Raw genomic sequence first — 18,195 nt, 5'->3', positions numbered from 1 at the left:
TCCCCTTTGGACATCACCTGCCTGGTCTCTCTTCTTAGGCACCAGCCATGCTCAATCTCTCCCTCCTGATTTTTCCCCAACTGCTCTACATTCCCCTGGCTCTCCCTCACGTGCTCCAACTCTGCCAAATTTAACTCCACACACTCTGCCAACTTCGAGTACTCATACTTCGCAAACAAAATGTCCTCCAGTTACTAGGATCCACATCCCGCCCTTTAGAAGGAAGCTTTTTCCCAGTAGCCACAGTGAGGATGGGGCTCACCTCTGATAAGCACACCAGTGGAGAAGCAGCCAGACAGAACTGACAGCCAATGCCAGGAGACCCAAAGTCACGGTGAGTGCATAGGTATGAGTGCATAGGGATGCCAGTGGACCATGGGAAAATGCATGTCAAAGGCACAAGGAGACACCATGCCATACACACTAGGATGACTAGATTCAAAGTCAGATAAGAACTAGTGTTGACAAAGCTGTGGAGAATTTGGAACCCTCTTACATTGCTATTGAAAGAATGGTACAACTACTTTGAAAAACAGTCTAGCAGTTCCTCAAAAAGCTAAGCATAGAGCTATCATATGACCCAGTAATTCCACCTCTAAGTATGTACCCAAGAGAAAGAAAGCACAGATCCATGCAAAATCTTGTACATGAGGGTTCATAGCAGCATCATTATATTAGCCAAGAGGTGAAAACAACCCAAATGCCCATCAACTGATGAAGGGATAAACCACATGTGACCTATCCATACACACTGGATGGAATGCAATGGAACATCATTCAGTAATACAAAGGAATGAATGGTGATTCAGGCTACCACATGGACGATCCTTGAACACATACTAAGTGAAAGAAGCCAGATACAAAAGATCTCATATTGTATGATTCCATTGATATGGAATGTACGGGATAGGCAAATCTATAGAGACAGAAAGCAGATTAGTGGTGGCCTAGGGCTGGGAGAACTTGGGGTGAAACTGGGGGTGATTAATGATGGGTACAGGGTTTCTTTTCGGAGTGAAGAAAATGTCCTAAAATGGATTGTGGTGATAGCTGCCCAACTCTGTGACTCTATAAAAGCCATTGAGTTGTGTATTTTAAATAAGTGAATTGTACAGCCCATGAATAATAGCTCAATAAAGCTGTGATTTTTTTTTTTAATAGAGAGAAAAAGAGAGAGAAGGCCAGTGGGGTACTTCAGTCTTTGAGCCAAGCAGGCCCATGTTGAATATCTACCACTTCTTGGCCACGTGGCTTTGGGTAAGTTATTTCACATCTTAAAGCCTCTGTTTCCTTCTCTATAAAACAGGGACATAAATACATACTCACAGGCTTATTGTGAGGATTGAATAAGATCATGTGTACAAACTCCTCAATACGATGTTGGAACACAGGATAACGCACACTAAGTGGGATGCTAATAGTTCTCCTAAGAATAGTAATAAATGATGTGCCTTGCAAACCCTCAGAGGTCTTTGCGCTCATTTGTTCATTCAGTGAATACATATCCAGGGCTACCCTGGGTCTGATAATGTTCAAAGCACTGGGGATACAGCAGTGAGCAGATCAGAAGAAAAAATCCTGCATGTGTGAAGCTCACATTCCAGTTGGGGGAGAGATAAGACAGACAGACAGACAGACAGACAGACATGGCAAATACCAGATAGGGACAGATGGGCCTCCGGGCCTCCTCCTCAGAGCAGTTCACTATTAGGTTTTTTTGTTTGTTTGTTTTTAGAGAGAGGGAGAGAGAGTATGTGAGCAGAAGGGGGGTTAGGGAGAAGGAGAGAGAGCATCCCAAGCAGGCTCCATGCCCATTGCGGGGCTGGATCCCAGGACCCTGAGATCATGACTTGAGCCAAAATCAAGAGTCCAATGCTCAACAGACTGAACCACCCAGGAGCCCCATCACTATTAGGTTTTGATTATTGGCCTTTAAATGTGGTTTTATTTGAATGTACAATCCTCAAGGCTAAAGAACCTACAATCCTCACGTGGGCAAAACTTCTGCCCACTTTTTTCCCAAGACCCTCAGAGCATCTTGGGGCAAGCATGGTGTCTCAGGCATAGACGTTCTTTCCAAATTTTATCCCAGTGCCATGGCTTGAAATAGGCCCTCTTCCCAAGCCATACACCAATTGAATTTCTCATCACGTCTCGTGAAAGCTAGACTTCCAAGCAAATGTAATTCCAAGCAGTCATCAAGATTCATGCTGCTAATAGGGCCTCCTGTCTCTCTGATTCAGTTTGGATCTTTCAAAAACGCCTTGATTAAATTTGGCTCTTCTGAAAATGTCAGGGGCTTTGATTCAGGATGTGTGAATTCTCAGCACGTTTGCCAAGTGTAGGACGCTTCTCTCCGTCACACGTTCACTCTCCTCGGTGACTAAGGCCTGTGTCTTAACACAAATGGGTACATTTTTAGCCTGATGGCTGAGGAAGAGCACTGGCCAGAATTAAATTCCCACTTCCCTCCCAGGTTTGCTGTGCCGTGAAGGGAAGTAACATCGTGTGCGGGGCTCCTCAGTCTCCTGGACGTGTCTACAGGGACCAGGCTGGTTCATCAACAATGCTCAGGTAGGAGGACACAAGGACATTGCACGGTGTCTGCCAGAAGGTATGCTTGGCTGCCATTAAACACTTCTCAGTTCTCCAAAGTCCCAGCAGTCTCCTCTGTCTTCTCTCCTCGGTCCCGAGATGAGCTCTTATCTCTCACACGTTGCACCTGGCATCAACTGACAGGACAGACACAATGACAGTCCCCTCTGGGAAGCAGCACCAGGAGCTGATTGCTGTATTTTCTGACAGATGCCAGGGGGAGGAGGATGTGAACGGGACAGGTACACCTGTCCTTTAATATCCTGACAACTATAACGATGACGACCCCCACGGCCACGTGAGCAAAGAACAGGGTTAGGACAGGAGTAATGACAAGACCGTGGGGACGTTTACTTGAAACCCTGTGCGGGTTGCTGGAGAATACCTAGAAATATTAGCTGCATTTCCTCACGTGACTGGCTTCTTTCTCAGCCCCAGCAGCTACCACCTCCCACAGGGACAGGATGGGAGAACAAGACTCAAAACCATGGCTCGGCTTTTAAATGTCAAAAGTCACCTTTGTGTTGTAAGGAACTGAAGGACTCAGAGCATAGTTCACAGATCATCTAGAAGCTTGGAAGACCTGTGACGGGTCAGAGCCAGTTTTCCAAGCTCCAGAGGAGAGGATGTTGCCAGGATGGTAGAAGAAAGAGAGTCTGGGAAGTGGTGCAGGCTGCAAGGGACGTGGACACTGCGGGTTTCCCTGGAAACGGCCCTGCTCCTCCATCCACCACCAGAACCTTCAGGGGAATGAAGACTAGGACAGAGACCTCAGGCAGGGGTGGGGGGCCTAGGGGACAGGGTCCCACACTTAGGGTTGCCAGATAAAATGCAATATTGGGACATATTTATACTAAAAACCACTCATTATTTACCTGAAATTCAAATGTAACCAGGTGGCCTGTATTTTTATTTACTAAATCTGGCAGCCCTACTTGCTCCTCACCCCCCCACCAGGGGAGAACCTAAAAAGCCCCCTCACCGTACGTATGATGAGAAAGACCAAGGCAAGGAAGAGCTGCAGGACACATGGTCGGGGACAGCCTTGGGAACGTCGCCGCCCCATGACCAGTCCCAGAAGGAAAACGTTGGCTCTGCGTCTGAGGAAGGCCCAGAGCCAGCCGCTGGGTAAGGTTCCAGAAGTCAAGTGAGGAGGACACAGCCACCACCTACTGGAAGCCCTCTCCTCAGACAGCGCCAGTATGGCTTGATAGCGTCACCCAGACCAGATTTCTCTCTCTCTCTCTCTCTCTCTCTCTCTCTCTCTCTCACACACACACACACACTGTGTGTGTACCTCTGTGCCAAAACAATAAAAGCCCACACTTTACAGAACACTTGCTATGTGCTAGGGACTATTTGCATAACTTACGCTTAATACTTTCTAAATGCACTATACTTTGTCTACTCCTCTAATCCTTGCAACAACCTACAAGGTAGGTAGTTTTATCTCCATTTTCCTGATGAGGAGGCAGAGACAAAGAAGTTAGGTGGACACTCCAGAGTCATCTGGCTGGCAAGGGACAACCCAGGTGTGAGGCCAGCTGTTTGGGTCCAGAGCCCACACTCTTAACCTCCCTTCGATGGTCTCTACAGCCCGTATCACTTGGGCTTGGGTGTGACAGCGAGTTATGGAGAAACCCGATTAGCAGTGTCTGAGACACAAATCCAGAAGTAGACGGGCCAAGACTGGTGACAGCTCGGCAAAGCTCCTCCCAGACTTCCCTCTGCCCTTACTAGGTGGCTTTCAAACTTGTGGTCCAAGATGGCTGTGGGAGCCCCAGTCATCACATCTGTGTTCCAAACAGAAGGAAGGAGGGGAAAGGGTGCTGTCCCTCCCCGGCCCCCGCCATCTAAACTCTTCCAAGAAGTCACACATACCACCTCCTACTTAATGTGGCCCCATCTTGCTGTAAGAGAGGCTAGACTTTGGGCTGGTTGTCAACATGCCCACTGGGATGGGAATATTGAGAAGAAAAGAAGAAAATGACTACTGAGCAGTCCCTGTTACACTATCTCTGAAGTGTTAAAGTCCCCAGAACTATTGACCTCTACTGGATTTCCCCCAGTCCCTCTCCTCAGCTCTGCCGTGGATTAGATTCCACAAAGCGGTGTGAGTGGCTTCTCCAGGAGTCCATGAAGAGCTCATGAGGCTGGAAGCCAAGGTACAGAAACGTTCCCAGGGATTGTCTCCATCCCCTGCACCCCCACTTTGAAGCAACCACCGTTCTGATGCCTATCACCACAGGTTAGTTTTGCATTTTCTAGAACTTCATATAAACCAGAAGCACAGAGCGTGAACCTTTGGTGTCTGGGCTCTTCCACCTAGGCTTGTGTCTAAGACTCATTCCAGTGGTATGCATCAGTGCTCTGTAGTGCTCCCTATGTGAATGATGTCCCAGTGTGCTTAGCCATGCCCCTACTGAGGGACATCTGGTCTGTCTCCAGTTTAGAGATACTATAAATGAAGCTCGTGCGAGCATTCTTGCGCAAGGCTTTTTGTGGAACATTGCTCTTCATTGCTCTCAGTTAAATACCAAGGATTAGAACTACAGGACAGATAGGCCTGAGTTATAGGACAGATGGGCATTTAACTTTTTACATAATTGCCGAGCAGTTTTCCAAAGTGGTCGAAGCATTTTACACCTCCCTACCCCCAGACAATGCATGAGTGTTCCAACTGCTCCACATGGCGAGTTCCAGGGAGGAGACCCAGGGGTGACACATTGTCCTCACTGGACCTCAAGGGCCTGGCAAGGTCCCCAGGTGAAGCTCCAGCCTGGGAAGCCATGGTAGGGGTTCTTCTACCCGATGGCCCCAGGGAGGCTTGGGCTGAGGAAGTCCAGAGCAGAAGGCCATTGCCACAGGCCCTGTGATGTGAGGGCGATTTGGGCGAAGACAATCCTGGGACCTTGCAGTGAGCCCCTCAAAGAGGGGCTCCTGCCATCCTTCATATCAGCACTGGCCTGTCAGGAATGCAGAGATACAGCAGGATAGATGAAGGGGGTAGATGATGAGCTTTAGACACTCAGGATGGACACTGAAAGGAGTAATGGCCCCAGAAAAGAGCCTGTGATGTCTCTACCACAAACTCCCCACATACTCTAAGAAGCCCGGATGCAAGGACCCCTCTGACCTGAAGTACGAGGAATGTGTAGGTGGTGGAAGCTTTTGCTCCCAGACGCAAAAGACACTATTGTCTTGTGGAAGACTCTCCCAATGGTCTTAGGTCCACAGTTCAGGAACTCTGGAAAATCAACAAGGATTCTGGGTGACTTGATCAAGAAACTTCTCTCTCTCTCTCTCTTTGTATTTCTTCTGATTTTACTACCTTCTCAACACAGAACATTAGCTCTGACTCTGAGTAAGGAAACTGAGGCGCAAATCCAGCCCCTCCCCCAAGGCCTGGAGTCTCTAAGTAGCAATGCACTAGTTCCCCTTCTATCTGGGTGGTTCCGAAGCTGGGGCTCCATGCTTTACACATCTACTCCTCTTCCTTATATCCTGTAAACCCACTGGGCTGAGTGGTGGCCTGAGGACTTAGGAACGTGGTGCCACTGCCACCTGGTGGTCATGTGACCACATGACCAGTGGCTGGGGCTCCCACTGAAGTCAAGGGGAGAGATGAAGTCTACAGAATAAAGGACCACCCCAGGGCAGCCTAACCAATGGAATACAACAGGTTCCCAAAGCCTCTCTGGAAGCTTTGTCCCCAGAGGGCTCAGGATTCTCACCATTAGAATCTCTCCTTCTAGAAAAGGCATTTTGAGATAAATGTTTGCCGAAGTTTGTATGTGTAATGTCTTCGGTGTTTACTCAGTCAGCTAGGACTTATGAAGGAGACAGAAGGATCAAGGGATGGGACACAGGACTCACATAGTTTTGATGGGGAAGATGCAATCCAGAAGTAGGGCTTCAAGCATGGGCCTCACCCAGAGAGGCTGGATTTGGGGCGGGGGGCGGGGTGGACTGAACTCAGAGCCCTTTTTATAATTCTTGTCCCCATTTGGCTTTTCTTGTCAACTCCCCCAGTTGAGCAGAAGAAGGTGGGTAAAAATTCTTAATGAGGAAGACAAAGCCCTCTGAGCTCCGTATCGTGTGCTGTGTCCAGCCTCCTGTCCCTTGACCCACTTCACACCCTTGGACATTTCCACACCTGGTCGGTGGCTGCTTGGGCTGCTCCCTGCAAACCCACTTGCTGGGAAATGCCTTTCATCCCTGTAGAAGAGATAAAGATGCCTTTTTATTTTTACTCTTCTAGGTTCTTGGCTGGGTCTCTGTAACAACAGAGAGCTTAACAAGAGAAAAAAAGGAGCTGAAGTTTATTAACACATCCCTCGTGCATGTAACACATGGGAGTATCCAGAGATGAGTAAATCAAAGGGATGTTTAGAGCTTATGTGCCATCTTAGGCTAAAGGAAAAGGGGTTTGGGGTTTCTGGGTGGGGGAGGCAAGTTATGGGAAGGTGATCAGAAGTATGATAGAAGAGGGTTCTTTAGTAAGTTTGTTATGCAGATTTAAGTTGTGCCTTCTCCACTGATAAGTGTAGTTAAGAGTCCTCTTCTTCCTGGTACAGGAGAGGGAGACATCTCTACAAATAGAAATTTCCTTAATAATAAATGAAAATGTGTTCCCTGTTTCTAGAGCTTTTCCTGCACCTGTTGCTTCTCAATGGCCTCAAAATAACCCATATGCCCAAAAGGCACATTTTGGGGTGGAATCTTCTGGAAGCCCTCAACCCCTAGCACTAAAGTCCCAATGCTACATACTCCAAGAGTAACTTCCACACCGTATTCTATATGGGTAGCATCCCTGGGGCACAGCTCCATAGATTACGAGATGAGGGGTGCCCCTGGGAGCTCGTGCACCTTGCAGAGTGCCTGCCATTGCCATTATCATCCATGCAATTGTAGTGGGCAGTATCTTCACAAATATGACCTGACCTCCAGGCCATAGCTGATTGGTCTGGTGTGGGTTCCAAAATCTAATGGAGCTAGTCAGACAGCTCCCAACCCCCAAACATGAAACTGATACGAGATTTCAAAATCAGATGGGCAGGGATGCCAAATAAAGAAAATGTGTGTAGTAGCCCTAAACAGCATATTATGGTGCCCTAACCAGATCTCCTTTGCCAGGGTGGGTGCACCCATCTGCTTGGTGCTGTGTGGGCTGCCAATATTTCATGGCTACTTTTTCTCTGGAAAATCAGCATAGAGAGCTCACCTGTCCCCCAGCCAATAGCCACAGAAATACAAAAGGCCAGCCTCAAAGCACAAGAACTCTGCAGTGGATTTGCATCCCAGAGGCCCCTCCACCAACCCTGCTTGGCCCTCTGCTTCCCACTCCTGCTTCTTCCCTGTGTTATAGGCTTCACTTGAGAACACTACCCCCAACAGATCACCCAAATCCAGCTAAGGCTCTTCTTCTAGGGAACTTCAAAGGTGACCATGTTCTACCACATGGACTAGAAGCCAAGGGAGCCAGTGTGTGGGGAGAGAGTGCAAAGATTCTCTTCTTGACCAAACTTTATATGGCTTTTTGACTAGGCCTGTAAAAACTGCAGACTCTCAGCACAAATGATTTGGTCCATCCCCACACTGAAAGAACAAACACTAACATAGTCTCCAACAGCTCAAGGCTGCATCCCTTGGATGCCCCCCTTAAAGCGCCTGCCTGAGGAATCTCAAGGCTGCCAGGAGAATCACTGCTTGTTTCAGCCAAAACCTGGTAATAGACAAACAGGTCCCCGAAACCTAGCCCCCTCACCCTTAGTGCAGTTACTTTAGAAAGCTTGCAGTTGTGAATCCTTTCTCTCCCCCTTGAGATGGAGATCTTCCACCACCAGAACTGTCTTCTCAAGGACCCGAGTGCTATCTCTTTGAAATGCAAACACTTAGGGGATAATTCCTGCCTCTCTCTTAGCCAATTCTCCCTCTCAGTCCTTGGGCTCCTTGCTTTAATTTGCACTCCCTCCTGTCAGAAAGATGTGAGAAGTTCGCTTCTCCACCAGATGAGTACCAATGAACAAACCCAGTCTCTGCTTTAGCTCCCCCCAACTCTTCTTTCAAAACCCCCAGTCATCTCTGTACAAACCAAAGTTGAGTTCAATTCACACTGGACCCTCCTCCCCATCACAATGCTTATGCCTTAATTAAGTCTATCCTTACCCCATTAACCAGTATCCAGCTTTATCTTTGACAAGAGAAATGAAGCAACTATCCAATGTGGAGTAGGGGTGGGAAATGGGGACAAGCATTGCTAGCACCCAAGTCCTGGCTTCCTGGTCATTCCAGGGCACTTCATCCCTGCCCTTAGGCCACATAAGATGCCTTGTGACATAATATATCCCACTTCTTGTTTAAGCAAACTCATGTCAGTTTCTATTAGTTGTAAGGAATTCAGCCTTTACTGATATGTTTCCTCCTTGTGGTGTGCCTTTCTCTTCCCTGCTGTCTGCCTGGCTCATACCTACCCATCTTTCCACACAGCTCCAGTATCAACTCCTCCTTGAAGCCTACCCTGATAAGCCACTCTGCAGCTCCTGGCACGTGCCTCCATCACACTCAGAACCCGCTGAACACTGCCTGCACTTTTGCTTTACAATTACAGAAGTCCTTTGAGTTCATATGGGAAACCCACTTGGCCAATAGAACTGAAAACGTGTGTGTGCTTTGGTGGAAAACTATGCATTGTTTAGAGCATACTGGTTCTGGTTATCTAATCTTGATTTTATGTGAGCAAATTTGCAACTCTGTAAATCATAGACAATGGATGGCAATGCAAAATCATTCTTGCTTAGAGACATATAAATAAATTCTGTGCAAGGGAGGGGTGACCTTCCCTTCTGTGGAAAAGCCAGTCTTGCATCCACTTGTACATTCATTTCAATATTCCCAATCCTTGGATTCTCCTTTGATCTGGTTGTGAAATTTTTACCTGTTTTCTCATTAGTAAGCTAAATAAAATCTTTAACGTGTTCATGTTTATATATGTATAAAAGTGATGATTCTACCAGTTTTGGAAAATTACCCTTTAACAGAACATCAGGGTCTCTTGTTTATAATTCTCGTAATAATGGCTACCATGAACTACACACTATGTAATGGGTTATACTTTCAGTGTTTCACTTACAGTGGAAATGTCATGAGTTTTGTTCACTTAATAAAATATACGTCAGCTCCTAGAACCGTTCCTGGCATGTAGCAAGTGCTCAAAAACTTTTTTGTAATTAAATGAATAAATCTCCACAATGCCAGGCAAAGCCGCTGTTGTCATTCCCACTTTAAAGATGAGGAGGCTGAGGCACCTAGCTATGGATGAGAGTTTGAAAATTTGAATGCCTTAGGTCCTCAGATGAAACTGAGACAGGAAAAAAAAGTCCCGTTATATTTCCTTTTATAGAAGTATGGAAATTGTTCCAAGAAGAACTCCCATCAGACTTCTTATTTCCCTTTGGCCCAAATTGTATAACATGTCCTTTTGTGAACCAATCACCAAAGGAATGAACTCGCACTTAGACCGTCGGGGCCAAGCCTAGAGCTGGTGATGAATTCAAATGCAGGGGGCTGGGTCTGAACAAAGCAGGTGGGTTCACAACCAGTGGTGCCAACTCCAACAAGTTTTTCAGGTGCCTCTTCCCCACTGAGCTGTACCAGCTTAGAATCCATTTTATTTCTGTCTTGTTAAATCAACTTCTTATGTTGTCATAATTTTTTAGAAATATATCATTTATATCAATGTGATATATCCATTTAAAATATAGAATTCAATAAGTTTGGGCCCATCTGTACACCCATGCCGCCACCACCCTAATGAAGATATGGAACATTTATATCACCCCAAAGAATGCTTTTGTGCAACTTTCCAGTCAATCCCACACCCCCACCAACAGGCAGGAAGTCACTGTTTTGATTTATATCACTAGATTCTAGAAATTCCCATAAATGAAATCATATATAGTATGTACTTTTTAATATAGTATGTATTTTTAATGTTTGGAATCTTTCATTTAACATATTTTTGGAAAAAAATAATATTTGGGGGATTCATCCATGTTGTTTTATGTAAGTCCCATTTTTTAAAAGATTTTATTTATTTATCTGACAGAGAGAGAGCGAGCGCAAGCTGAGGGAGCAGCAGGGAGAGGGAGAAGGAGAAGTAGATTCCCTGTTGAGCAAGGAGCCCAACGTGGGGCTCAATCCCAGGACCCTGGATCATGACGTGAGCTGAGGCAGATGCTTAACTGATTGAGCTACCCAAGTGCCCCAATTTGTCTTTTTTTTTTTATCACTGGGTAGGACCCAATTCATACAATGGGCATATATACTATGAATTTTCTATCCATTTTCCTCTTAGGAATATTTGGATTGTTTCCAGTTTGGGGCTTATAAACAAAGATGCTAAAAACATTCACATACAAGGCTTCTCAGATTTGTTTTTAAATTGTCTTCCTGGCTCACGGATCCCAGACCACAGGTGAAGTTAGCCCAATACACGCAAGCAGCAATGGCCCAGGGACCATTTCTGGCCCAGGATCCTAGGCTGCCAGGCTGAGATTCCATTCTTGTTTAGAGAACTCAGGCAAAACAACACCATCCCAGCTCTGTATTTGACCCCCTGGCACGTTCATGGAAGGCTTCAGCAACTTTCCCTGAGAAGGGATTATACACTCCAATACCTGAGGTGTGCATTTTGTCCACATCCTCCCAACCCCTGGGTCATCACACAGTTCCAACTCCAACTCACCACTGTGGCCATGGGTGTGAGGACCTAGAGATTTCTTTTCTTTTCTTTTCTTTTCTTTTCTTTTTCTTTCTTTCTTTCTTCTTTCTTTCTTTCTTTCTTTCTTTCTCTCTTTCTTTCCTCCTTTCTTCCTTTCTTTCTTTCCTTCTTTCTCTTTAAGCTCAACTGAGAAACCTTAGTCTATTCAGTCATCCATTCATTAAATATTTATTAAGTACTTAGTGTGTACCAGAAAGTAAGGATATAGCATTAAACAAAAGACAAAATAAAAGCACAATAAACAAGAAACCAAGCCTTGTATTCAGGTAGACTGAAGGACTACTTTCAATGATAGATGCAATGAGGTAGATAATGTCTAGGAAAGACTACAATTCTCAGCCTCCATGTCATTATTTGGGGGTCATATGGCTAATTCTGACCAATGAACAGTAGTGACATGTATCATTCCAGGGTTGGGGCAAAGAATACCCCTTGTACAGTTCTCCAGTCTCCCTCTTCCCTCGGCTATTGGCCACTGGTCCCAGATGTGGCAACTGAGCCCCTGAGTGACAGTGCAGCAGTCTCCCCCCACCCTCACCAATACGTGGCAGGCTTTTGTTGTGTTAAATCACTGAGATTTGGGGGATTTTTGTTACCACAACATAACCCAGCCAATCCTGACTAATGCAGAAAATCAGTACCAGAAAGAAGTGCTGCTGTAACAAACCTAAGAAATAACTGGACAGTCAGCCCACAGGCAGCAAGGAAATAGATATAGAAGGCTGAGAAGATGACATTCCAAGTTATGTAGGGGTAAAACACTTGAAGGAACTATTCCCTGTAATAACTTGGGAGATAGCTCACATGACTAATAAACTTGTAGCTATAGGGGAAGGTTGGAAATCAAAACAACAGTAGTACCTGGTAATATTGACCTCATGGGCAAGTTGATACAAGAAAGAGAAAGAAGTACTTAAGAAATTTGCTATCAGGACCAAAACTGAATAGAAAGAATTCAGAAGTTGGGGGTTTCACATTACCAAAAAAGCCAAATGCTTGGAGACCCTAATTACCAGAAGATAAATTGAGAAAGCCCACCAAAACTCAGACTTTCAGTGATGATCAGACTAACAGTAGAGCTTTCCCACAGAAGCCTGATGGCCTCAAAGTAACTCTCTTCAAAGTAAGCACAAGGCAGGGTGGCATGGGGGGAGGCAGGCAAAGAAATATGGTGATCTGAGAACTAGATCTTGGAAAGAACTGTATTTATGGTTTCAATGATGTGGAACTGGCTGGGATTAAATACACAATAAATCTGCTAAGTTTTTGAACTGCCAAAGAAATAGTTCTGGACTAAAAGAATTCTGTGACTCCTCAAGATTTACACTGACCCCTCAGCCCCCAACTTTCCTTTGTTTAGCCGTAAGTGAGCTAAGAAATCTATGCAGCCCCCCAAGAGAATATATTACCAACCCCCCACCTCAGGTTAGCCAAAGATTAAAATAAAGAAGAAGGAAGGTATAACCAAAGAGAATTCCTCAGCTCCACAATAGGGGCACTCACAAGATTTACCCAGTGGAATTTCAGAATTGCTCTTGAGATACATTTGGAGATCGTGGAAGAGCCCAGGCTAGAGACTCATTATTATATACAGAAGTATTTGAGGCTGTAGGTCTGAAGGAGATTAACAAGACTGATGGAGAAGGAAAGTGGTCCAAATACTGAGACCAGAGACACCGGAAGGTTTAGAAGTCAGTAAGATGAGAGGGAACTAACAAAGGAGCCCGAGAAAAAAGATCCAAAGAGGTAGCTGGGAACTAAAAGAGCAGAGAAGCTCACCAGCCAAATGAATAAGGGTGCCAAAGAATAGCTTAAAGGCATTTAGTTTGTACACAGCTGAAAATGTATTCATAGATCAGAAAGCACAACCATGTATAAATTGTCACTCTAAACAAAGGCAAAGGCAGGATTTATAGAGCAAAACTCATGGAAAGTGTTATGAACAGAGCCTTGAATTTTGTCCTTGGGTAGGATGGTTGACCACAAATGCTCAGGAGGGGAGGTGTGCTCTTGAGAAGGCTGGCAGGGTTAGGGAAGGCAGTTTAGTTCTTTGTGGGATGTCTGAGAAGCCCTGAGGGCTCTGTGGCTGGGTAGATAGCACCCCTGCCTCTCGTGGTGACCAGTGTCTTTCTACTGGTGTCTCTACCTTAGGTAAGCAAGTAGTCTCTCCATATACCTCATTATGACTTCTCAATCTTCTATTTGGTCAGCCTGAGCTCACTGAGTAGCTGAGAAAGCCAGTGGGACCGCTGTTTCTTTCTGACACAGTACTGTCAGCTAGATGTCAGCTTGTGGTAACATTTAAGTGTTGGGAGATAGCAAAATAAGGTAAGAAGAATTAAGAAGAAAGATACTTGCAAATACCATAAGGAAAAAGTAACACCTACTTCATATCTAGTTTCCTCTTCAGCCTACCCCTCATCAAGAGAATAAGATCAACTGGCCAACCATCAAGTGTCCTTTTCTCTCATTTGACTGGTTATTTTGCTCCCCCTTTAGTGGCGACCCAGGCATTATAAGATGTATTAGCTATTGTATAAGATGTATTAGCTCTAGCCCCTCTGGCTGGCAAGAAAATAGTCAAGGAAGTTCTACTATCTAGGATTGCTTGAGCCAATGAATGCAGTCTGTTACACAGTCCGTCAAGAGCCTGCAGCTTGAGTGTTTCATTTGTTATTTGGGCTAAAGTCACAAATAAATGGCGGATTTATGTTAGATTTAGATAACTGCTTAGTAGTTTCTAAGTTTTAATCTGAGAGACTTTATAATCTAGCTTACTGATTCCCTCTGGAGGGAGGGAAAGATATACTAATTCATTTGCTCTGAGAAGTTCTCACATTTAAGAGAAAAGAGAGAGAGAAAAGTCATGTATTTAGAAGCTTCAGATTGGGGGTGGGGAAGAAGGGCAGCCATGAAGTTCTAGACAAGCCAAATGCCATGACCTCCTTTTATTTCTATTCCATCTGAGATTTGAACTCTTAAACACATATTTAGGCTCATTTAAACAGTCCTTATACAAACCAGGTAATCTTGCTTAGAAACTATAACTCCCAGTTCTCTCCATCACTTGAAACCAATTTCAGTTGTTTAACTCTTTGTATACATTTCCTCCCTTTGATGGCAGGTTGGCTATATTAGACATACGTATGGTGCACACAAATGACAAGCTCCTGTGACCATTTAATCTCTAAAATTCTCCCCCTCCCAGGAAAGAGAGGCAACCACAAATACACATAGAGGAAGGAGGAAGATAGTTATTGATAGGCAATGAGAACTAGCAGTCTCCTTTTTGAAACATCCATCAAAAGCAATTACTGATACCTAAGCCAATTACTCTACTTGCCTTATTGGGGCTTCCGTAGATCTTCACACACAACAGTGGTACCACAGCAAGGGACATATTCCAGGCCTTCAGGCTCTAAACTGAAAGATGGATATCCACCCAGGTCTGCCAGGCTCTCACTCAGGAGACAACCATACCAGAATGTTTTAGACTCCCACTGTCCAAGTCCATGTCTGCCAGCCTTCCTCTGGCAGACAGTCATGGCCCACAGGACCAAGATGTTCCTGCTTCTAACATGTGAAAGACAAAGACATCTAACTATATCTATCAGACAAGTAATGTTGAACAGATCTGAAAATGGTCGTCTGCTCTGATAATGGGAACAATGTGTTGGGTCTCAGCATAAACTCACAAGTAAGTTAAGCAGTTCCACAAAGGAAAGGCAGGAAGATACCAAAGATCTTAAAGGCGCATTTGCTGTGATATTTCTTGATCTGGGACTGTTCTCCATTATCAGATGTTTGCTTTGCACAAAAAATTCTATTTGTTAGTGATTTAAACTCATACTACTACACAGACAAGTGAGTAACATGGAGGACGCTATCAACTATTGGGATACAAGGGCCCAGAGAAGGGTTTGGCCCTTTGCCTCTGGCTCCTGAAAGGTAAACTCTGAGGTCTTTGAAATGTCCTGCCTGATAAGAGAATGTCTTGTTTGCCCAGAGACAGATTATCTGTGCTAACAATGTGGTTTATGGTGGGAGCTAGACTTCTGAGGGGTGGAAGCTGGAGACTAAGGTCAGTAACCCATGCAGTCCTCCATGTCTATGTGACCAACCCCTGGTGGAAATTTTGGACTCTAGTGAGCCTTGTGGGTTGGCAGTACTTTGCACATATTTTCAAACATTGTTGCTGGGAGAAATAAGCACTGTCCACATGATTCCAACTTGGAGAGGACAACTACAGCCTTCATGCCTGGTCTCTTCTGAACCTTGCCTTATGTGCCTATTCCCCTGGCTGGTTTTAGTCTGTATCTTTTCACTGTAACAAACCATAACAATGAATATAGAAGCTTTGCTGAGTTCTGCGGATCCTTGTAGTGAGTTATTGAACCCAAGCATGGTCTTGAAGAACCCCAAGCTACAACAGACAAAGAGACAAATAATTTATGATGTATAAGTACACAAGTGACACCTCAACACTGTGGTTGAGACCAGCTAACAATCTAAATCAAAGCTTTGTGACCCAGTAATAGACAAATGCCCCCAATGCTGAAGATATCATAATCCTCAAGACAAAACGTCAAAAAATATAATAACAAATCACTTTGCTGCTGCTACCAGAGAAAAAAGAATGGCCATGTGCAAAACAGAATCAGAATAGAATCAGATGTGACCAAGAGCCATAGTCAATGTTTGAAAGCCAAAGAATTTGATTATCAGACTTATCAGAGAAGCTAAAGGAGAGTGAAGCAGGGGTCAAGGGGTCAATGAGGTATACATTCAGGCAGGCTCATCATTTGTTCAGCTCTGAGAGAGGGCAATATCTTAGTATTACCTCCCAAATTGTCAAAGAGTAACTCAGAGATGTTTAGTCAAAGTACAGCCGAAAATTTACATGTCATCCAGGGAGATCAATCATGCATACAAGGACAAAGAAAGGGTTTATAAAAGCAAAAATTACAGTCTGTGGAACATAGAGTCATATTTTTTGTCCTTGAATTGGCTAATTGACTAAATGTGACCAAAAAGGCAATTTGCTCTTAAGAAGAAAAACAGAGTTGTCAGAAAAGGCAGTGTTAGTTTTTTGTGGATTTTCTTTTTGGGATATTAGCTGTTGAATGTACTTGGACCTGACCTCAGACCTCATCTATAGTCATGGACTTGATCTTTAGGAATGAATTTGCCAGGACCTTAGACGTGGATCTGGAGATAGACACTGGATATTGGACCTGGAGATGGACAGTGGAAATGGACCTTAGATCTCGAGTTCTCAAAAGTTCCTATTGCAATTAGAGTGAGTTAAAGTATATCTAAGCAGTATTTATGTAAAGAGTCATTATCACACATTGGGGTTTTTTTTTAAGTTTTTATTTATTTATTTAGGAGAAAGAGAGAGCATGAGCGAGCATGCGCAGGGTGAGGGGCCGAGGGAGAAGCAGACTCCCCACTGAACAGGGAGCTCAATGTGGGGTTTGATCCCAGGACTCCAGTATCATGACCCAAGCCAAAGGCAGATGCTTAACTGACTGAGCCACCCAGGCACCCCGTATCACACACTGTTTAAAAAAAAAAAAAGTTACTTTCTTATTGCAAGTTAGAACCAATTAAGATGAATCAGATCAGTGTATGGGAAAACAAATCATTTTCCAATTTTCCCAAATGTGTAAACAAGCTAGTCTCATACACTGTTCTCAAAAGTATGGTCTTACTGCAAGTTATAATAAAGTAAGTGTACAAAGAGAAAGAAAACAAGCTCAGAATCAAAGTCAAAGCCAAGTACCAACATCAAAGTCCAAGTCCAAAGTCAAAGGTCTAGGTCTAGGTCTGATTTCCAGGACTAAGGTCTGGCCTGATGTCCAAGCTAAAGCAAGATCCAACATCAAAGGCTAAGGTCTAGGTACAAGTTCCAAAAACCACATCTAAGGTTAAAGTCCAAGTCTAAGATTAGAGTTACTGATCCAATGTCCAGAACTGAAGTCCAGGTCCAGTGCAGAGGTCCATGTTGCAAGTCCTAAGTTCAAAGCCAGACACAGAGCCAAAGTCCAAGCCCAATGTCTAACTCCAAGTCTAATTTCCAGGTCTAAGGTTAGATCCAAGGAACCAAAGACTATTCCAAAGACTAGGTCCATGGTCCACATCCAGATCCCACATCCAGATCCATATACAAGGGATGAATATAGCATGTTCACATCCCACATCCATATCCTAGGTCAAGTCTAGGTCCATGACAGAGGTATAAGCCTCAGGTCAACATCTGAGGTTGGTGGTCCAAATCCAAGATATAGGTCCACCTACATTCAAGTTCCAGCTCTAAGGTCATATGCATGTAACTAGGAAAACCAAGTTTCAGTGTCAAGGTCCAACATCCATGTCTAGATCAGAAGTCCAGGTCCAAGGTCAAGGTCAAAGATGAAAGGTACACTTCCAAGGTCCAGAAAAACTGCATGTCCAAGTTCCAGGATCAAAGCTGAGCAACAGTTTGAGGTCAGTGATACAGGTTTAAGGTCAAAACCTAATACCAGGCTGAAGGTGTAAGACAATGTCCAAGGTCCAATTTATATTTCAAAGTCTGAGGTCCAGGTCCAGGTCTAGGTCCAAGGTACAGGACAAATGCAGGTCTGAGGTCAAGTTCTGATTCCCATAGAGTCCAATTTCAACATCCAGGTCAAGTTCCAAGATTTAAAGTCCAGTTTGAACTCCAAGTCAAAGTCTAATATCCAGATCCGTGGACAAGATCAAAGTCCAAGATCCTAGTTCAGGGTGCACATCCAAGTACAAGTTCTAAATGAGAGGTCCAGGTCCAAGTCCAAATT

This window comes from Mirounga angustirostris, unplaced genomic scaffold (assembly GCF_029215605.1).
Source record: "Mirounga angustirostris isolate CCGP_5_RB_7025 unplaced genomic scaffold, mMirAng1.0.hap1 SCAF_1, whole genome shotgun sequence".
In the NCBI taxonomy this organism is placed as follows: Eukaryota; Metazoa; Chordata; class Mammalia; order Carnivora; family Phocidae; genus Mirounga; species Mirounga angustirostris.
Note: the sequence above shows the minus strand (reverse complement) of the source record.